This window comes from Pelophylax lessonae, assembly GCF_965119305.1.
Source record: "Pelophylax lessonae genome assembly, chromosome: 13".
NCBI lineage: Eukaryota > Metazoa > Chordata > Amphibia > Anura > Ranidae > Pelophylax > Pelophylax lessonae.
This window is the reverse complement of record NC_138780.1, coordinates 51,228,169-51,235,675: the sequence shown is the minus strand read 5'-3', so window position 1 is coordinate 51,235,675 and position 7,507 is coordinate 51,228,169.

Below are 7,507 nucleotides of genomic sequence, written 5' to 3'. Positions count from 1 at the left end.
ATGCACAATCAGAGTAATGTGAAACTAAATGTCCCTGCAATTGAAGTTTTCCTATCAGTTCTCATGCAGTTAAGGTGTGAAGAACGACCCCTAATGTTAAAAATGTTATTAAACAAAGTTTTACATGTCCAGTAACAGATTTGTGTCGAAATTTGTGTTTATTTTGTAAAATTTTAAATGTACAAAAATATCGGCCGGTACCGATATGCATTGGCCAAAATATCGGTATCGGCAATAAAAAAACGATATCGGTCGATCACTAAAAATAACTCGTGGTATTTTTCTCAGGAGCAGGCATTGGCAATTCACTACTAAATATGCATTAAATATAAATAATAGTTTTTTTTTTATATTGCTGCATGTAACACATTTGCAGTGTGTGAAACACATCTACCATGCAAACTGTTGGTGTCCTGCATTGTCACTTTGGGAACCTTAAATAATATAATTTGGAACGAACCGTGATGTGCAGCCACTTCTTGTTTTGATATTATACACGGAGGCGAGCACTCACGTGAGGTTCCATCAGGCTTTCTTATGTCACCTGGAGCAGCGAGTGCCCTTCACTTTCATTACCTTATTTTACCAGACTGAACCTCAGGCTGCAGCAGCTAGTGAAACATTTATTGTAGCAGTGGTATTCCTACTACCGCTAAATGTGACCATTCCAGCTCAGAAATGCTGGTTGTCAGGGAGCCGGCACATGCTGGCATCCTAACAACCAGTGACTCATCCCTGGCCTGATTATTCAGCTGTCAGCAAGGAATTCCCAGAGAGTATGGACAGTGTTTTAAATAAAAATTATGTTTCAATGTTTTTATTGAAGTTTTTTTGGAAAGAAAGCGTTAACAGTGCACTAGGAGCCAACATGGCTCAAATACTTCGTATGTATACAGTAAATATCTCAGAAAACAAGACATACATTAGTGCCAATGCAGAAAAACACAAAAGCAAAATGGGTAGTCAATAAGACTATAACCTAAAATGTAAACTTAAGTTAGGCATCCAACCAACAGTGCGAAAGCATAGCGGCACCCAGACAGACAGCGCCCCCGCTATTACACCCTACAGGACCGACGGTCCGGGCCCGACCCCTCAATGGCGCCCCTACGGGAACTCACTGCGCCCTTCCAGAGGGGGCGAACCCCAACCCCTATAGCAAACCCTCCACTAGTGGGGGGCACAGCCTGTCGTCCGTGCACCGTCAGAAAAATATCAGAAATTAAGAAAAAAGAGAAAAAATAGATAGAGGGAAAGGGACCAGACTGGGGGAAAAGGAGGAAACTGCAGAGGAGGGCAGCAGGAATGGAAGAGGGAGAGAGAAGAAAGAGACATCAGCGGCTATGGAGAAAATAGAAGGCCGAGGGTCGACACCCAGGCCCCGCCCGCCCCGCCGGGGGAAATCCCCCCCACAACAACCCATCCAATGCTACCAAGGCACCCGAGCACCCCTATGAGGGGCCCGCCAGGTACCTTATCCAGGGGTCCCAAGTTTTATCAAACATGCGCATCCTATCATTCAATATTGCCACCATTCGTTCATTTAACATGATCCAGGTCAGTTTGGCTTTCAAGAGCTCAAATGGCACCACGGGGGTGCGCCACGAGCGGGCTATGGCTATTTTAGCGGCCGTGAACACAAAGGCAATGAGGCGCTTAGCGGGCTTAGTTGCTCCCTCCACTGGTTTACCCAGAAGGGCATTTTGGGGGTCTTTCGCCAAATTGACTTGAGTCAAGGAGTAAACAAAATTGTAGACTCGGATCCAGAATCGGCGGACTTTCGGGCAAGTCCACCACGTGTGGAGCACCGTGCCCACCTGGCCACATCCCCGAAAACAATTGGGGGATGCAGTGCTCACCGCCGCTGCCAACCTGACCGGAACCATGTACCAACGCAAAAACACCTTAAAGTTTGCTTCTATCAAAGAAGTATTAAGTATGGATCTAGAGTTAAACTGTGCTAAAGCACTCCATTCCGCCCCGTCCAGAGACTCTCCCAGATCCTCCTCCCAGCGTAACATGTATGGCAGTTTACTGTCATCTCCGTGGAGTATATTATAAATCGTAGATATGTAGCTTTTTTGCTTGTCTAGTGTGCGGCAAAGATACTCCATTGGCGTGGAGGTAGTGATATCGCTTTTTCGCCTAAGGGAGGCTGCGAAATGGGAGATCTGGGCGTAGCGAAAGTACTCCCCCTCAGGGAGGGAATACTTCTCCTGCAGTTCGGATCTGGTAAATAGTCCTCGGTGGTCGCATAAATCCGCCAACCTGAGAAGCTCCCTGTTTGTCCACCAGTCAAACATTGCCGGGGTCAGACCCGGTGGAAACAAAGGGTTGCCCAGTAGGGGCGCCAGCGGAGCATGGAGGGACTTAAAGGAGTGCCTGCCCGACAGCCTATCCCAAACCCCCAGGGAGTGGGAGAGGGCAGGACAGAGCACCCCCGGTCTGTCCCTAGCTCTTAACCACAGCGCGTGGTGGATCGGAATCCCCAAGTGGGCCGCCTCCATGCGCATCCAGATCGGGAGAGGGTCCCGGGAGTGGAAGCGTACCAGTTGGGCCAACTGAGCGGCATGGTAATATTTGCTCAGTTCCGGGACCCCCAGTCCCCCTCTGAGTTTAGGGGTATAAAAAGTCCGTCTATTGACTCTGGGCCTCTTGTCCCCCCATATAAACCGGATGACCGACCCCTGAAAATCCTTAATATCAGTCATATTAAGCATTATGGGTAGAGTGCGAAACAGATACAACAATCTAGGCAATATGTTCATTTTCACCGAATTCAACCTACCGAACCATGACGGGGGGCTAGCAGACCAAGTAGCAAGATCTTCCCGTAGTTTTTTATATAAAGGTGGGTAGTTACAGGCATAAAGGGTGGTTATTGAGGCCGTGAGATGAATTCCAAGGTATGGCAGTGACCTTTCTTGCCATGCAAAGGGAAAGTTGTCCCTGAGGGCAGATAGGGTAGTATTATCCAGTGTTAGGTTCAGAGCCCGAGATTTGGAGGGGTTTATTTGGAGACCTGAGATGGACGCAAACTCCGCCATGTCCTTAAGTAAATTGGGGATAGAAATCAGTGGGGCCGAAAGGTACATCAAGATGTCGTCCGCAAATAGGGCGCACTTATGCTCCACCCCCCCACATTGTAAGCCCTTAATGTCCGGGTTGGATCGCAATTTAATGGCCAATGGTTCCAGGGCTAAGATAAATAAGAGCGGGGATAAAGGACACCCCTGTCTAGTGCCCCTCCTAATGTGCAAGAAAGGGGATCCGTAACCCTTAATAGACAGTTTCGCAACTGGGTCACTATATAATGTGCTTACTAGAGATAAAAAGTGTTGTCCAAAGCCAAAGCGCTCCAGTGTCTGGAAAAGATATTCCCAGGACAGGGAATCAAAGGCCTTGTGAAGATCGAGGGACAATAGCATGCCCTTTCTGGGGCCTACGTTATCCCAGTTAGATTGGAGGGCTGAAATCACGTCTATTGCACGCCGGGTCTGGTCAGGCGCCTGTCGGCCCTGCACAAAGCCGGCCTGATCAGGATGGATATATTCCGCCAAAAAAGTGTTGAGCCTAGTCGCCAGCACCTTCGCCATAATTTTAAGGTCAACGTTGATGAGCGATATCGGCCTGTAGTTGAGACAGTCCCCATGGTCCTTGCCCGGTTTCGGCAGCACATGGATATACGCATTATTTTCATATGTCGGGATGGTTGTCCCTGCTCTAATAGAATTAAAGTAGGAGCAGAGATGGGGGGTCAGGGTCTCGTGAAACTTCTTATAATAATGGCCAGAGAAACCGTCCGGTCCCGGCGCTTTATTAGGGTTGATGGATTTGATTGCTACCAATATTTCTGTGGTAGAGAACTCCCTGTCCATAATCTCCACATGGGGGGCGGAAAGGCTAGGGAGGGAGATATCCCGAAAAAAGGCCTCTACCGCGGACTGTCTAAGCGGCTGCGGTTGGGAATAGAGATTTGTGTAAAAGTGATAAAATTCGTTGACCACTAATTTGGGGTCCTGTGACCGGAGACCAGACCTAAGCCTCAATTTTGGTAGTGCTGGGGAATAGAGTCTCGGGGCCAGTTTGCGAGCCAAAAGTGTGTGCGGTTTATCGCCCAGTGTGTAATAGCGATTCCTCGACCAGCGAATGGACTTTTCCGCTTTAGTGGTCAAATTAAGGGCCACCCGTGCCGCGTCAATTTTGTGTCTGATGTCCACCCCCGGATGTCTCTTCTGCTCCCTTAGGAGGTCTCTCAGCTCCGCATCCTGACGCAGTATCTCCCCGTCGCGTTCCCTTTTTTTCCGGGAGGCAATCTGGATAAGCTTGCCTCTAATCGTCGCTTTATGCGCCGCCCATACCATGGCCGGGGATGTATCAGTCGATGGGTTGTCCAGAAAATATTGATGTAAGCAATCGGTCACTTCCTTAAGTATAAGGGGGTCATTCAGTAGGGAGGCGTTGAGCCTCCAGGCTGAAAATTTAGGTTTAGTCCACAAGTCAGAGACGGTCATCACTACGGGGGAGTGGTCAGACCACGGGGTGGGAATGATTTGTGCCTTTAGTACAAACGGAAGGAGAGCCGACAATGCAAAGAGGTGGTCTATACGGGCATACGTCTTATGCGCATGAGAGTAGTGGGTGAAATCGCGCGTCGTGGGATGATCATTCCTCCACACATCCACCAATCCTGTGGAGTGCAATAATCTAGCCAATTTAACCCCCAGACGCGGGGCATGTTTCAGAGAGGCACGCAAGGCTTCCGACCTATCCATGACCTGGTCCAAGGGGACATTACTGTCACCCCCAAACACTACATGTCCCATCGCACGCGGCATCACCACGCTCAGCATTTCCTGGAAGAATTGAATTTGCCCCACGTTCGGAGCATAGTAGGAGACAAAGGTTACGTCGTGCTCATTTATCCTGCCCTGGACCATTAGGTACCTTCCCTCCCTGTCTCTGATCACCTCTTTAGGTGTGAACGGGACCCTCTTGGCTATACAGACCGCCACCCCCCGTTTCTTATCTTCGCTATTGGACATGTAACAGTTGGGAAATTTGGCGCTAAGTTTTTTGGGTGCTGAAGTGCGAGGGAAGTGGGTCTCCTGTAATAGGAGGACATCGATTCCCTGTTTATGGTAGAACTGAAAAGCCTTTGTTCGCTTCACCGGTGCGTTAAGGCCCTGGACATTATGTGTCAGAATTTTAAAGTTACTTGGCAAGGGGTTCGTCATTGTGGTTCGGTAGGTTGTACTCGCCTGAATGTCATGATGGATGAGCCGCCTCTCCTCCCCACCTCCGGGAACGAGCCATCGGGGCCCGGATGTCGAGTAGTCGCCATGTCAGAAGGGAAAAAGAAAAAGGGGTTAGAAGAAAGACAGTAAAGTAAAAAAAAGAACACAAAAGAACAAAAGGTCCCCCGCCTTCCCCCCCACCGCCCATACGGCGGGAGGGGGGGGGGGCGTAGGGTATGCTAGTAGTACCAACAATTTACACAGTGTAAGCTGGTTGTGGGGTCCAGCACCCCATGTATATTCGCGAGGTTGTTCACTGCACATAGCAGCGAGCAAGGTCGCGGAAAGTGGCATGCGGAAGCAACCCGACTCGCTTCAATCCATGCCATAGAACCATGTCACTGCAAGAGGAAAAACATAGTGAAACCATAACTTCCCAAATCTCCAGTTAAACTAATGGGAGTCCCGTAGATCCCCTGATAACCCCCCGCCACCGACCAACCACAGCATGGCCGACCGGCAGCCAGAGGGAAATAAAAAAAAAAAAACCCCAACATTCCCATCCCAACAGGTACTGCAACCCTATATTCCCCGTGGTGGGGAGGCAACAGCGTCCGTGTCTCAACAGCAGAGTCCAGAGACCCCTGAAATGCGATCAACAAGAGACAGCATAATAAACCTGGAACGGCTGTCATAAACAAAAAGAACCCTCGAGTTCTGGAATCCAAGTTCTCAGCGAAGGCTTGCATCAAAAAGAGAAAAAAAAAAAAAAAAAAATAAAAAATAAAAAAAAGAAAAAAAAAGAAAAAAAAAAAATTTTTCCCTTCTTTTTGTCTTTTCTTGGTGTAGTGGTAGCCGGCAGACCAGCACAGTCTACAGGTAGAGTTCAGTCAAAAAACAAAATGTAAAATAAAGATGAAGGCATGAACGAACAGAGCAGTTTGGCCCCTCGTCAAAAAAGAAGTAGAATGAAGTGGAGCAAATGAGCCGCAGCATCTCACGGCGGGGTGCGTTGTTTAGTGTTACCCCTCTTGGCCGGCTGTGACCACAAAGGTGACAGTGGTCGGGATGGCTCTTCTGGGGAGCCCCGCGGGGATCTGGCCGGGGGGGGCTCTCGTGAAATAATTCCCAGCTCCAGAAGGACATCTTCGCCATCATGAAAATTGGAGAATGAGTAGGATCTACCCTTAAATGAGAAAGACAGTCTGAACGGGTAGGACCAGCGGTACTTGATCTGGCGATTTATCAGATGAGTCAGTAGTGGTTTCAGAGTACGCCTTTTTTGTATAGTCGCCTGGGATATGTCGGCGAATATCTGCACTGGGTGATCCAATAGGGTGACATCGTTGCGGTAGCGGGCAGCTGCCATGACCTTTTCCTTGATCCTGTAGAAATGGGGTTTCACAATGATATCTCGTGGTAACCCATCCGAGCGTGGTGCTGTCAGGGCCCGATGGAATCGATCAAGCTCTAAGTGGTGCGGGGAAATTTCGGGGATGAGGTCAGTCATTAGTGTATGGATAGCTGGTTCCAGATCAGTGACCGACTCAGGAAGTCCTCTAATTCGAAAGTTATATCTGCGAGATCTGTTTTCAAGATCCTCAATTTTAGCCTGGGCATCGACTAATTGGTCCTGGAGTGTGACTATTAGCCTGTGGTTTTGGTTGACTCTCTGAACTGTCCCATCCATTTTGGATTCGATTGAATCAAGTCTGCCCCCAATTTCTTGGAAGTCCCCCTTCATCCCTGCAGCAATGGTGGCACAGGCCTTAGAGAGTTCCTGCTGTAGCAAGGCCGAGAACCTGGCTATGAGCACAGAGTCCCCTGAGTATGAGGGCTGGGGAGGAGGGAAAGCTGCAGAGTTGCCTTGGCTGAGAGCTAATTCTGCTATGTCTGCCATTTGTCTGTCCATAGAGGATGATGGTGACACTGCCCCCTCCACTTCCCCATCAAGTGAGGCCTGATAGGGGGAGAAGCCATGGGACGCAGCCTGCGGGGACCGGGTGCTGGCCCCCTGGGACTGGGATGAGAAGGGATCTCCTACCTCCTCCGTCCTGGAGACTGCTGGCGAAGGGTGTCCTGTGCGGTGGGGGGATGAGGTGACCGTCCCCAATGTTGGCGAGGTTGGTGGTTTAGCAATGTGAGACTTGGCTGGAAGCGGGCCGCCTCGTGCCGCCGAGCCGCGGGTCGCGGCCATCTTGGATTGCTGTGGCAGGCAAGGAGAGGACAGGCGCTGCTTGTTGGAGGGCTGTGCCGGCGTGGAAGACTTT